This window comes from Centroberyx affinis, unplaced genomic scaffold (assembly GCF_046629955.1).
Source record: "Centroberyx affinis isolate AG114_WGS23_722 - 3 ecotype Tasmania unplaced genomic scaffold, CSIRO-AGI_Caff_v1 ptg001787l_1, whole genome shotgun sequence".
Taxonomy (NCBI): domain Eukaryota; kingdom Metazoa; phylum Chordata; class Actinopteri; order Beryciformes; family Berycidae; genus Centroberyx; species Centroberyx affinis.
The window spans coordinates 293,715-308,001 of NW_027280178.1; the positions used below are offsets into that span (position 1 = coordinate 293,715).

Sequence of the window (14,287 nt, forward strand, 5' to 3'; positions counted from 1 at the left end):
GTGCTACTGCTGGTGTGGCTATTTAATCAGAGCGGGAAGTTTCCAGAATAGAAAGTCATCAGCTGGGTGAGTAAGCATGTCTGCAATGAGAAGAGGTTTCATTGACATTGGGTCTGGACAAAGAGAATTGGCTCACGCCTGACTGACTATGCCACTAATTCAGTTTCTCATTTGCATGAGAAATCCATTACTTCTTTCCAGGTTGGTTATTCCATCATCTTTCTTAGGCTGAAGCTCAATTTTCCTACTAAAAAAAAGTTAAATCTGGATAGACTGATTACCAGGTTTTGCATAATAAACCTGCTCCATTTACCGATTTGTTGAAGCCCACTCTATTGTTGAAGCCATCATTTCGTATCCCCAAATGAAATATTTCAGGGTTTTCAGGTAATTGTTATCTATTTTTAAGGTGATGGCATTCCTCCCCTCATAAACTGCCTATTCTACTTAAGCTTGAATTGAATGGCATTTTAATAGGCCCTTATGGTATGGTGCAGCACACTGTCATGACAGATTAAGAAGTTAATTGACAGAAAGTGAGAAATAGTGACCTTTATGTTTCTGGGGAGTTTTTCTAGATTGCTGCTGCTGGAAGTGAACCAGTTGTATTGAAATTCAAGGGTGAAAATGCTGCAAATAATTAAATAAGTACAGCAATTATATGTCTTCAAACAACAGGAGGGAACCTGGACTAAACTGTTGCTCACCCATGTTTGACAAAACCAAATGTATTGTCTTTAAAGCTATCAGAAGTTGCAGTGCATGATCTAAGAACCAGATGTTTGATTCTCAGTTACGATATTCTGATTTTGTTCACCTGTACCACATTACAATAGAGTCAAAATTGTTACCATGCACTACCACAGTACTACTGTAAGATTGCTGGATAGATGGGGAATGGGGGACTTCAGTAATGGCCAAGGCTCTAATTATAATGAATGCACTGCACTGAACACTGTAGAACATGATGAAGAAGAGATGAAAGGCCAGACAGAAAACAAAATTGTTTGAAAAGACATTGCTGTCTCCTTGTGATGCTACCTAAGCAGAAAGACTGGAAAAGAGCAGATGGTCTGAGGTGATATGTGTGTGTGTGTGTGTGTGTGTGTGTGTGTGTGTGTGTGTGTGTGTGTGTGTGTGTGTGTGTGTGTGTGTGCATGCATCTTTGTGCTTCCGTGTGCATACAAGAAAGAAATACAGAGGTAGAGTGAGAAAGAGAGATAAAGAGATGCAGTGAGAATAGCAAACTGCGGTGACTGAAAAAGAAAGGGATGGAGTGACACGGAGAGAGCACAGGTACAGTACATAAATTAATAATCTATTGAGATATTTGACTAGAATAAGAGGTGAGGTTTGCAGCATTTTCTTGTTGCATTGAACATTTTCATTTTCTAACCACGTTTACTATGGGTCATATTTTACTCTACTTCATCCCCAAAGGTCTAATTTAGCATCTAATCTGTATTTTGGAGCCATCTGTTATCTACTGTTCTCCTCAGTTCTGCTTTTTTTCTGGCTTGTGGACATAGGAGCTGGGAAAAATACAGACCATTTATTTTAACAAAATAGCAAAGGCCTGGTGACTAGCCTACCTGTTGTCATATAGTGCACTGATTCTATAAAAGAAGGAGAGCCTGAGCAAGGGCATAATGGGAGGTGTTTGCTGACATGCAGTCTGGCCTAATTCTAACTTGTTTTGCCCAGCTTAAACCAACCCCGCCTAATCAACCCCACTAAACCCCAGGTGTTTTAAAAGCTCTTTGAATCCGCATCCCTCCACCCCTGCCTATTGTGACTGTCCTGTAACCTTTCTGCACAAAGGACAGTGGCCACACATAGAGCAGAGGAGAGAACAAGGGGCTGAGCTGATGCTCAGATCCCTCTATGGTTCAACTCATCCACATGAGAGATACAGTGCACTGCCCTGAAAGGCTAAAATTAGCCACTAGCTTACAGGATGGCTGTCTCAAAGCGCCCAGTACCTCTCTTGCTGCCTACATCTTTATTCTTAATTTAGCAGAACTCTCTCTCTCTATCTCTCTCTCTCTCACACTCTCTCTCTCTGTGTGTGTGTGTGTGTGTGTGTGTGTGTGTGTGTGTGTGCTTGAGTGTGAGTCTATCACAATTTGATTACTTACACTGAGAAAGAACAAGAGACAGAGAGCGCGACAGAAAGGGAGCAACAGAAACAAAGACAGAACGAAGGACATCACATGTAATAAAGGTACATATTCCTGGAGGACTGGGATAAGACCGAAAAACAGGAAGTAGCACTTTAGCCCTATTTGAATTGCTAATGCTTCACACACCAGGCAGAAATAGAGAGGGCTTGACAGCTTGTCTGCACTTCCCTTCATCGACCAATACATAATCGAAAACACAACAAAAGAGATTCCAAATAAGGGAGGGAAAAAACAAAGAGGGAGTGATGAGGCTAGCTCGTAGCTGTTGATTGAGCTTCAGGTTAGATGATGTCTATGAAGGCTGCAGAGAGGCTCGTTTACAAATTCCCAGGGACCATTTCACCTTGCTGGAAAGCCTCTGTGATCTTTGGGTCATGCTGACTCATTGGGAGCAGGGACAAAAGTTGTGCAAGCTACGGTTGATTTGCACATTGCGGCATTTGTTTGGGTGTACAAACCATTTCAGATGCACCGGGTAGAAAAGTACTAGCTAGAGGCAGCAGGTAGCGATCCCTGGGCTTGCAGCCTATTAATAGAGCTCCTAATAATAGAAGCTCTGATTGTGGATTGCTGGTCAGGTCACAAGATTATACAGGATAAACTTCATTATGACTTAAAGACGCACTAAGCTCAGTGATTTGATTTTGCTTTTACAAATGCAAGTAGTGGGGTGTTTCAGTCAGCTTTTTCTTGCTGTGTAACTACAAGCTGAGGACATCCCACAAATCATAGACATCACATGAATCTTTTCATCTAACATACACTGTATTGAGAGATAGTATAAATGCGGTAGAAGGTTTACTAATAACAATGTCTCCTAGTGAATAACTGTCAGCAATATCACTCCATTTGTAATAATACAAATAATCTAATGTATTCATACAACTTGTCTGTACATGTTCCAGAAAGAAAGAACTATGTGTGTACAAGCGCTTCCTTATCCTAATTAACGAGTTAATCTCACAGTGAACCCCCTGAGACACATGGAAAAGCGAAGAGGAATGAGGGAGAAGAGGAGGAGAAATAAAGGGAGTGGAAAGAGAGTTCTTGTGGATTGAGTTTCAGTTTGCTTTGAGTGTGCTCGAGATGCAAGCAGAGGTCTGCTCTCAGACTGCAAACACACAGTAGTGAAGCAGCGGTGTTAAATGTACGTGGCAGAACATTCTCACTAACGTCACATACAAAGAAGCGGTTGTATAAGCCTGTGTCCGCCGAAAAGGTCTGAATGCATTTTCAGAATGCTCTCTCTGCCACTAAGCTCTAATAAACAGCATGACAGTAGGCGGTAGGTAGTATTGACAGAAAGCCAAAAGCACCGCCAGTACTCTCAGCTGGCATTGGCACAATATAGGCTTAGAATTAAGTGCATCAAGCTTAAATTTGACCAGGAGGGCCATAGGTCAGAATAATCCTCTAATACAGTAGAGACTAACGGCCAAGATGTAATGTGATAGTGGCACAAGGTCACACGCTGGTCATGCCCAGCCAGCACTGCACTCATTCACATTTGGCCCTCCCCCATCCATTCAACAGTGCGGTAGAGTAGGATTTGAATGTAAATAAGGAGATGTCAAGTGCAGCTAGTTGCATGTTGACGTACATGAACACCCTTCAAAAGGCAGGATTTATAGACAATGATGTGGGCAATAAAACTTCAAAAAATGCATTCAACAACCAGTAGCGAAAGTAATGACTTCCTTGTCATAGTCCATGTATTATGTCTATGAAACTAATAGAAATGATCAGAAATGGGCTTAAACATCTCCAAAGGGTTTACACCACTGAAACCTGTCAGGTTAATGTGTGTACTGTAGGCTGACTTTTTGAATCTGATTTGCAGAGAAAAGAGCATGCAGAAGAATTACTCATCGTCAAGCTGTGGGCCTTGGACACGCAATTAGAAAGTGTCCTTTATGCATGTTCAAATTGGACATGGCAATGAGTGACCTCTGTTTAAGGTTAGCGAGGATTAGCAAGGGACTAATTTGAGGGGATTAAATCCACCGCTGGCTATTGCATTGAAGGATGACAAAACTGCTTCCAGGAAAATCTGGAATTCTCCCGCTTAACATCGTCTTGTAAATCTCCTTTTGGATCGCTCTTGGTTTTTCTTAATCACAAAATTACAGTTGAACTAGGATTTGAAAAATCATATTATCATGTAATGGGAATTTACTGGGATTTAGCCAGTCTCGTATTTTCTCCATGTCTCCAAAAATGGCTGCTTGCCCACAACAGCTTGCAATTCATAACGAACCTATTCAAGGTAATATTTGTTTTGGCAGATAAAGCTTAATATGGAATATTCTAAGTGCACTAGAATTATACTTACAATGCCACTCTCCCCCCCAAAGTAAAGCAGCTGGATGGAAGTAACTGACATTTACATGACTGTAACGCACTGTGCGTAATCATGTTGATACAGGTATAGTTCAGAAAACAATATTCCACACGTGAATAAATAGAGCTGACATCATTTCAAAGTTTCAGGCAACATGCTGTATAATCTGGGAAGCTAATCTGTATGTGTATCTCTCTGTAATACAGACTAGACTAGAATAGACAAGACAAGAAAAGACTACGCAAGAAGAGATGACAGGAGAAGAGAAGAGAAGAGAAGAGAAGAGAAGAGAAGAGAAGAGAAGAGAAGAGAAGAGAAGAGAAGAGATTTTACAATTGAGGACTTTGTCAGTGATGGAACAAATATGACCAGCGATTCCTTCCAAATTGCGTCAAAGCAGTGTACCCCATGTCAAAAGTGCAGTAAGATCTTTTCCTTGCATAAACATCCCTGAATCCTCAGCTCCGAGCCAGATCGTTTAGTTAATGAGACTGCACAGTAATTTGTAGCCAGAGACTTAATTAAAAGCCAGGTAGCGATCGATGGGATCTTTGCACAGGGAGAAAACAAGGAGTGATCCATTTATATAACAAAGAGCAGTGTCACACACAAAGAGCCCCCCCCCCCCCCCCCCCCCGCATGTATTTCTGCCCCCAGGTGCCAGGCAGAGCATGATATCCAGATAACTGGTCTGTAAATTATCAATGAAAATGAGGAGAAACGATTACAGAGATTTTGTTGTCATACATAATCTGTAACATTTTGGCAAGACAGAAATTTGTTGAACATGCCGGCTCATCCCACACAAACATCTGCCTCCCATTCATCTTGTTTATTATGTGGATTCCTTTTAATAAATAACAAGTTGTTACAGCTTGATTATTGCATCACTTCACAAGCTAAACTTTAATGAGAGGAAGCCATTTGACAAGTATTGCATGTTTAGAGAACAGGTTTTTGCATCACTGTCATAAGTCATGGAAATGGTGCATGGCACTCATTGCCAATAATCAAACACAAAGAATAGAGCTGTGGTGTGACCTCAACAGATGCAAATCCTTAACATCAACTGCTAATGTCTAGGACCACTAATATCACAAATGTTGTAGGAGGTTTACCCACAGAATAACAAAACACTAAAAGACACTGTTCTTCTGTGGAATAGCCCTTATCCATTTGACAATGCATTCATTTGACTGGAGAAATCACCCCTCGTTAATCTGTCAATCTTTTTTTAACTAGAGACACATCTTTCAATCCATCTATCTCATTATCCATCCTCTCCTCGTATCCTTTCAGTGGGAGCACCATTGTTCATCCATCATGTTTTTTGTCATCTGTGTGTCTGTCCCCAGTACTCTCTCAGCCTTCCACTGAGCACATCACACTGTACCGCCTGCCTTGCTCCCTCGCCCGCTCTCTCTCGCCGGCTCTGCATCTATTTTGGTCGTGTGAGCGTGATAACCTCAACACTTCTGTTCTGCCTTAATCTGTGCTCTACCATTCAGAGCAGCATCGGCGGCGGCAGTAGCGTCCCCAGGAGCAGCAGCCCTCGCAGCCCAAAGGGTCACACTTATGATGTTTTCTGCATGGTCTTACTGTGACTGGATTGTGGAGACACAGGGAAGGAGCTCTGTTTGGAAATGATCTTAGGACTGAAACTGCAGTTGAGAAAAAAGTGCTTTATTTGGAGAAAAATAATGCTGTATCTCTTTTTGTTGTGGCACATTTTGTGTGGTAAAATACAAGTATCTTAAAGGATGAGGCTGGTGTTTATTAATGCATTTCTTACCGTTTTGCTAACAAGTCTCGCCCATGTAGCCGATACCCAATAAAGCCATGTAGCCATAGAACTCCATTGTAGGGCTGGGCGATATGGACCAAAAATCATATCTCGGTATTTTTAGGCTGAATGGCGATACACGATATATATCTCGGTATTTTCTACGAAGTAGGCTAAACGTTCAGTTGTAAGTCAAAGCCACATGTGAGATGTCACAAGCACTTTCATTAAAACAAGACTGTGATCAAAATAAAATGCAAAGACAGGGTTTCCTTCCCTGTTTTAGAACAGTCTGGTAAGTTCAGAAAATTACATCACTTTATTGTAATGCAGCCTTTAAAACCAGGAAAAGACAACACTTATGCCATATCACGATATTCCGATACCCAAAATCTAAGACGATATCTAGTCTCATATCATGATATCGATATAATATTGATATATCACCCAGCCCTACTCCGATTAAAAATACGTCAAAGAGCCATGCCGTTACTCTGGGCAGCATATTTCATCATTGCGATGCACCGGGCCAGCCGACAACAACTTAATAAGCCGACCATAAACATGTTTTCGATCTCAGGAAAGTAGTTCCGTAGCACCGAAAATAGTCCCCGGCGTAATGAAGAATTTGTTCCCATTTGAATTTGATTTGGTAATAACTACAACAGCCTGACTTTTCATGGTAACAGTTAGCGATTTTTAAAATTGAAACTATGTCTTTGTGAGCTGTATTTAAAGGTTTTTAGCTTACAATTGGAGCCAATGACTTCCGGTTTGAAGGCTAAAAAGGGAACGTGGGAAGTTAGAAAGTAATGGGAGTAGAGCAAACGCATTGTTGATTTTGTCATTTTCATAGGATTTGTTGACAATAAGAAATGCATTTAAAAACACCAGCTGTATCCTTTAAGTTTGTCTATGTTGATGAAAATGAATACCTTCTTCACGGCAGAGGGGACAAGGGCCATTTCAAACAACATGTAAAACATGCAGTGGTGCATCAAGTTACAGTCAGTAACCCACACATTTTTAAATGATCCTGTTTGATTTATTCATGTCAAAATGGTGCCATCTGGACACTATTCTGAGAGCTGGGGGGAGAAATCCATTAATGTATGGGCATGCTTTTAGACAAATTCAAGGGTTATACATATCAGAAAGTCTATTCTATATCAGGTAAGTCTCAGTGCATCAGTAATAAAATAAGTGCATCAGGAAGAAGACTAAATGTATTTATGGATGAGGAGGAGGTTGAATGGGATGTTCTATTGATTTGTGCACGTAACCTGAGCAATGGTAACAAAATAACAACATCAGCTCCAAGAAAACATGTGCACATAACTGACATCTCCAAATGCAAACAGTAGCCTACTCACATTTCAGAGTCCAGACAATTGTTCCTGTGTTTTGCTAGTACAATCAGAAGGAGCCCCATCAATGCAATGAGAAAGGTTTTAAGGATACAAGTTTATATGTGTAGAAATATTGGTTCAAAATCCCACCATCACATTCCACTACGGTCAAGAACATCTGTTTTCCCTCATGACCCATTTTGTTTCCCATTGTCTGATAAAGGAAGCCCGTCTCGGCGCTACAGTTGACAAGAACATTATTTCAGGAGTTAAATCAATGTCCCCTGCATATCGGGGCTGGATGGAGGAAAGAGACGAAGAGCTGAGTGAGCTAAGAGGGAGGGCAGAGGCCTAATGCACGCTACATCTACCCGAGGCACTGCTGCCTGCCACCACAACCCAGAAACAGGCCCCAGAGCCCATCAAACATTGCTAATTATAGCAGGCAAAAAAAATAATAATACCACATGTAAAATATTTAAAGGAGAAGGAAGACCATGACATCTCATGGATTTGTGAGCTGGTTAATCAGCCAAGTCTTAAAATGTCCATTCCCATTCTTATTGTGTTTGGTTTCAGTTAGCATAAGATACCTTCAGGTGGCATTTGACTATGTGTTCAGGTAATATGTCCTCATTTGGCATAGATATGTGATATATTCATGGGATTTCTCACAAAGAATGAAAGCTATAAAATACAATGTAAGCTTTTCAAAGAGGCTATCAAGTGTGAGTATCCTACAGTTTGTGTTTTGTATGAGTTATAGCTAGTTGCCAAATGTCTATTAGTTGAATACAGCCCATGGTGCATGAGTACACAAGAAAATAAATTACATACATCATCTAGAATATAACTTCTCAAAATGTGCAATACTGTAGGCTGTAGCAAAGCATGTGAAAAAGGTAAAATAAGATGCAGCTTGCAAATGACTGGGAGAAAGGAAAAGAGAGGAAAGAGGAGCGTTTTAGCCTGACTTGTGGGTGTGCTGAGAACACAGTCAGGGAAGATTAGTGCCCATGTGAGGGCAGGAGGGATTTGACTGGATTGCACAGGATGACCTGCTGTGTTCATGTAAACAGTGGAGATGATGGACCCTTCCCAGTATAGCTAACACCAGTGACAGACCCTTCCTGATAAAGCATAAGAGTGCAAACACAGTATACCAACACCATGCTAAAACTGTTCTTTCCATACTGTAGCTCTTAAAGCCCAAACAGAATCAATGATATCCCTCCCAAATGTAGAATAGTAGCAATGCGGTTCTTCTAAACATTCCCTAAGAATAAAGATATATAGTAGAAACAACATTAAGTGTAGTAGAAACAGGACCCTATTACAGACAGAGCCTTACTAGTGCAGTATAGCATTAGCATCAGTCCCCTAATAACCCAGACTGGAACAACAGCACAGTATCCAGTTTCACCTACAAAGACCTCTCACTACGTTAATTGTAACATCATGACAAACTACATGACAGCTTTACAACGGATGTGCTGCTTAATCTACACTGCATTATAGTCAAGCATGAACATCCATATTAATACTTTACCACAGCGTGAGCAGACTACAGTGCAGGCATACTGTCAGTGCTGTAATGTAGCAATTCACAGACAAGAAATTTTAGATTGTTTAACTGTGTTTGGATTCACATTACCAGCTAATCAATGCAACAGCTGAACATAGCAATCATCCAGACAGATGGGTGCTGGGTGCTTTCTTTAGTAAATCCATCCACCAGAACATTAACTCTTGGGAAGAGAAAGTGGAAGAGACCTTAATGCTTCACTAGTTACTAATGAATTAATTGGTGCAAGGCATCATTACAGGATGTGTTCCATGAATGTTATTACTCCCCTCAACCTAATATGACAAATAAGGCCTCATGTGCCTCGTGGAGGATCAGAGTCATTCAAGTATGGAGAGTCTCTACTGGATAGGTCATGTGACAGCTTCCCTCGGCTACCTACCAGGGATTTCCATGACTTGTATCCTTCTATGTATCACTACTGTGTGAGTGCACCCAGGCACACACACGCCCACACACCCCCACAACAACAACAGAGCAACGAACAGAAATAACCCAGATTAGCCTAATCTCTGCACTTATCACTTTAGCCCCCTCCCAATTCTATGTCTGTCATCTGTCTGCTTACTGTACTATGCACACCATCCATAAGGAGACCACTGTTCACAGGGGAAAGCCCATGGTAATGGCCAGAAGATTTAAGCTACTTTCACTAGTATCTTTTTACTCTCTAGGGGGTTAATGTAATTCAAGAAGAAAAAGGGAATGCTGCTGAATGTCAAAATATGACATGAGATAAAAAATAAATCAGGATAAAAACAGCTCCCAAATATACCATAATAGCAGCTATTGTTGTACTTTGACTACTGTGGGGCTGCTGAAACAGTTACGCCCCAGGCCCAATAATGGAACATGGCAGTGGGTTGGGGCTAAAAATGAATATGATCTGCTATCAAGGGCTAGGGTTATGGTTATCACTGTAGTGAAACAGCAAGGTAGGGTATGTTGCAAAAAAAGTGCATGTATCATACTTACCACTCTGCACTGATAACTGGATAAATAATTTGCATATAGCGTAAAGCTTGGCTCCATTTATTTTTAAGAAATGATATTCATGATTTAAACATAATATATTATTTTAATTTTTAAAAGATCAGCCTGCTTTCTAGAAAATCTATTCCCTCTCTGTTTCTCGGTCTCGCCGTCTCAAAGTCTCTCAGTATCTCTCTCGGTCTCTCTAGCTCTCTCTCTGTCTCCTTGTGTGTCTCTGCTATATGGAGACATGTCTGTTTATATCTTACATCAAATAAAGGACAGAATCGAGGGAGACAGGCTGACAGAGTGACAGTGAAAGAGAGAGACACATATAAAGAGGGGTATTCCCAGTGGGACAGTATACAACACTGGAAGTGTCGTGTCTCACTTTACATTGACAACATGATACACAAAGTGAGCCATAGAGCAAACAGTTGTCAATATAGGCCGACTTGCAGGAATCATAGCTTTCGTGCTGTTGGCTATGGTTATGATCAGAAAGTGTTGGAGATCAGAGAGTGATTCAGCAGTTTTTTTTTTTTTTTTTTTTTTTTTATCATACACTGATCCACCCGCCTGCTTCAAATGACAGGGAAGTGAGCCTACAAGGGCCCTGTCAATACCAGAGTGTCTCTAGGACCTCAATCCTCTCAGAACTGACACCATAGCTAAAACAACACAGCGGTCCACAGCGAGGGAACATGTTCTTCATACAGCTGTCAGCTCAGACATCAAGTACTGAAGAGGTATTCCAAAAAAGCCAGAGCTAAAAAGAAAATGATCTACAATTTTAACAAGTATGTATTAATGGTTGAAGTTCCAGAGATGTCAGTGTTTAAGATGAAAAAATGTCCTAGTTGACAAACCACCACCTTGGTCTGCATACAAGATATCTTGGTACTATACAGGAAGATCCACATAATAGGATATAGAACAGTGGTTCTGCGCTGTATTATCTTCTTTCTTTTGAAAGAAAATACTTGCTCTCACTAGAGTGTCACAGCCTCCCCCTCCCTCTCCCTTTTCTCTCACCTTTCTCTCTATTTAAGAAAATACCTAAGAAGCTGCACTATTTGTGCGCATGCATGGTATAGGACCATAAACTGTATATTTATTCTTATGCAGTTCTGTTTTGCTGTTGTATTTATTTCCTGATGTCCAAATCAATTGCTAATTTATTTGCGATTTTGACACATAAATGAAAAACATTCAACTTTTCTGAATACATATCAACTATAAGTGAATACACATACTGTAGATTCTTGAAGTTTAGGACTTGAAGGTCCCATTGTAATTCAAAATACAAATCAATTTGACTTGACAATTTGATTGACAAATTTAATTTACAAACCATTTACAGGTTCAAAATTCATTTACTCAAGTTTAGTTGGCACATACTGTCAGTCAAAAGCTCAGCCAATTAACGGAAGGTGGAAAAAGGTCTTTGATCCAATAAAAACACTGAAACAACACATGGAGTTGTTCCCCAGGTAGCACTATAATCAGATTCTGGATTGAGTGTTTAAAGCTCATATAATTTCCTCACCACTTTAACACCATGGGTCTGACAATTAACTTTGTACTCTAAACCATATGGCCACGCAATTAACATTCCCTACTGCATTTAACAAGACCAACTAGTGACAGAAGGACAGCCGAGTGGCTTGGCAAGGGGAAATGGGTTAAATCAGTGGGTTTTCCACCCCATGGGGCAAGAGTGAGCCTCCCTCAGTGAGTTGAGATAGAAGACGGTTCTAGGCACAGTATGGTCTGCATCTAAAAGCCATATTTTACTACGGAGAGGACAAGAACACAGAAAGAATGAGGAGAAAGAACTGGATAGCCTTTCATCTTGTTTATTTTGTCTGTAAGACAAAATAGGACCGGGGGGGCGAGTCCACAGAGATAGAGAGAGAGGGGGAGAGATAATGTGTATTTTGGAGAAGATTAATTGCTAATTGCGTGTACCAAAAAAGACAATTGTACCCCCCAAAAAGTGTGAGCTGCTATTTTGTTAAATCAAATTAAGCACCACATTAATATCTGGGGGAGAAAGATAATTCTGCATTTTAATTGCCTTAACATATTTAATGAAGTAAAATCTAAAGCTCACATAAATCAAGTCCACAACCAGGGTTACAGTAATGACAATGTTTTGAGAGCAAGCCAATACTGATAAAGAACACCAAACAAAGCCAAGTATAGACAGCTTAAAGGTATGGATGTTAAAATGTATTTGATTTTTTTCAGTGACTATAATTTACTACAAAACAACACATTGTTGTAGCTTCAACATTGATGCCGGTGAGCAATGCTGTGGCAGTATGTTGCCTCTGTAGTAAATGGGGAAAAGTTCCCCTTCCTCCAAATACGTATGTCAAATCCAGGCAGACCGTCACACACAGAGACACGTGACAGAGGTCTTTAGCCCCCCGCGGGCTGCAACCCCCCCCACACACAACAAGGAAGATCTGCTTAGCCTCCTACAGCAAGCCTGGCCGCAGCTATCCAGTGCTGTGCAGGCTAACGCAGGGGCTATAGGGTATGGCGTATCCATACACACACACAAACACACATGGAGAACACAAACACACACACACAAACAACGCACATGCACGCACGTAGGCATGCACACACGCGCACACACATCACACTCATCACATCACATCGAATCACATCACATCACATAAAAGGCAGCAGTCGTATACAGTCATTAGCCAACGGCTGCTCTGTTCCAATGCAGCTTTTACATAGGAGAATCCTGCAGCGGGTCACATTACTGCTCCTTAGTTCTCTATGTGTGTCCTACAACTAAATGGCATTTCAGAGAACATGAAAATGAGGCCAGGCTGCCTTTAATTATCTTCCTATAAATGTCATTTGCTGTTCTCTGTGATGAATGCATTGTATACTTTCTTTGCAGAAATAGGGACTGCTCAACTTGTCTTTGTCCGAGACAGCCCTGCAGTCACTGTGATAAATTGTGTTTATGTGCAGCTCTAACAACTTAAACAGAGCAGAGGTCAAGTACATGCACTGAAATGCAAACAGGTAATTTGAAAACCTTACATCACATTTAAATATCTCTCTGTGTCCTTACTTCATTCAGCTTCCTCTTACAAGCTGTAATTATAGAGGCAAAAAGGGCCAACACGACAGGAAATTAATCAGGGGGACGCACCACAGGAATCACTGCTGCTGTGCTGCTCTGTGATACACACATAAAGACACAAAGACACACATATTGTTCCTCTCCATCATTTCTCTCTCTCTCTCTCTCTCTTTCTCACACTGTCCTTCAACCTCACACATGATTCAGCACTTTACCATATGCATGTGTGTGTGTGTGTGTGTGCACGCGCGCGCACCTGTGCACCCTGTACGAGGCAGGGATGGTGGTCCCGAGGCGCTGAGGACTTGGCATGACACCTATTCTGAGACAGGTGAAGCAAGTCCACAACGCTCTATAAACCAAAGCCAACTAATCTCCTCTGGCACTGAACTCCAACTCTTGCTGAGGTGGCAAATCACACAGTGACTTCAACATGCCCCCTTTTTTCTCACTATGCCAAGGCCTCCCATCACATACTGTCCCACTAACTTTTAATGCGTCTACATCTATGACAGAGTAATATATTTTATTTCAACTTTGTCTTATGTCCTGACTTGAAATGAGTGTTTCCTTTTTATGAATGTAAATAACTTTGTAAGCACACTATATAGTAGAAATGATGCATTATGCTATGTTTGGATACAGGTTATTTTTATAACAAGCTAGTCATGGCTTTAATTCAGCATCACCATTTTGGAGTAAAACAAAATTACCATAAAACATTTTACAATTTACCCAATGTACTGTGGTTAAACTCTCCTCTTCTGCTCCCACCCAGTAAACTAGATACCCAGGTCAGTTGGCTCACATTTTCCCCCTTTCAGATCAATTTACCAGCCCAGTCGTGAATCAACCATGCACCCTTGCTTAGGTAGAAGGATAAAGACATGGGGCCCCACTGACACTCTAATTAAACAGATCAGTTGCATCTTGCTCTGGCGTTGCCTTCAGCGCATACT

General features: G+C 41.0%; 1 protein-coding gene across 1 annotated transcript in view; it reads right to left on the reverse strand.

The window, feature by feature from the left end:
* The window catches only part of LOC139652363 (potassium/sodium hyperpolarization-activated cyclic nucleotide-gated channel 1), a 66,956-nt gene that overhangs the window by 34,333 nt on the left and 18,336 nt on the right, over positions 1–14,287 (reverse strand). The window lies entirely within an intron of this gene.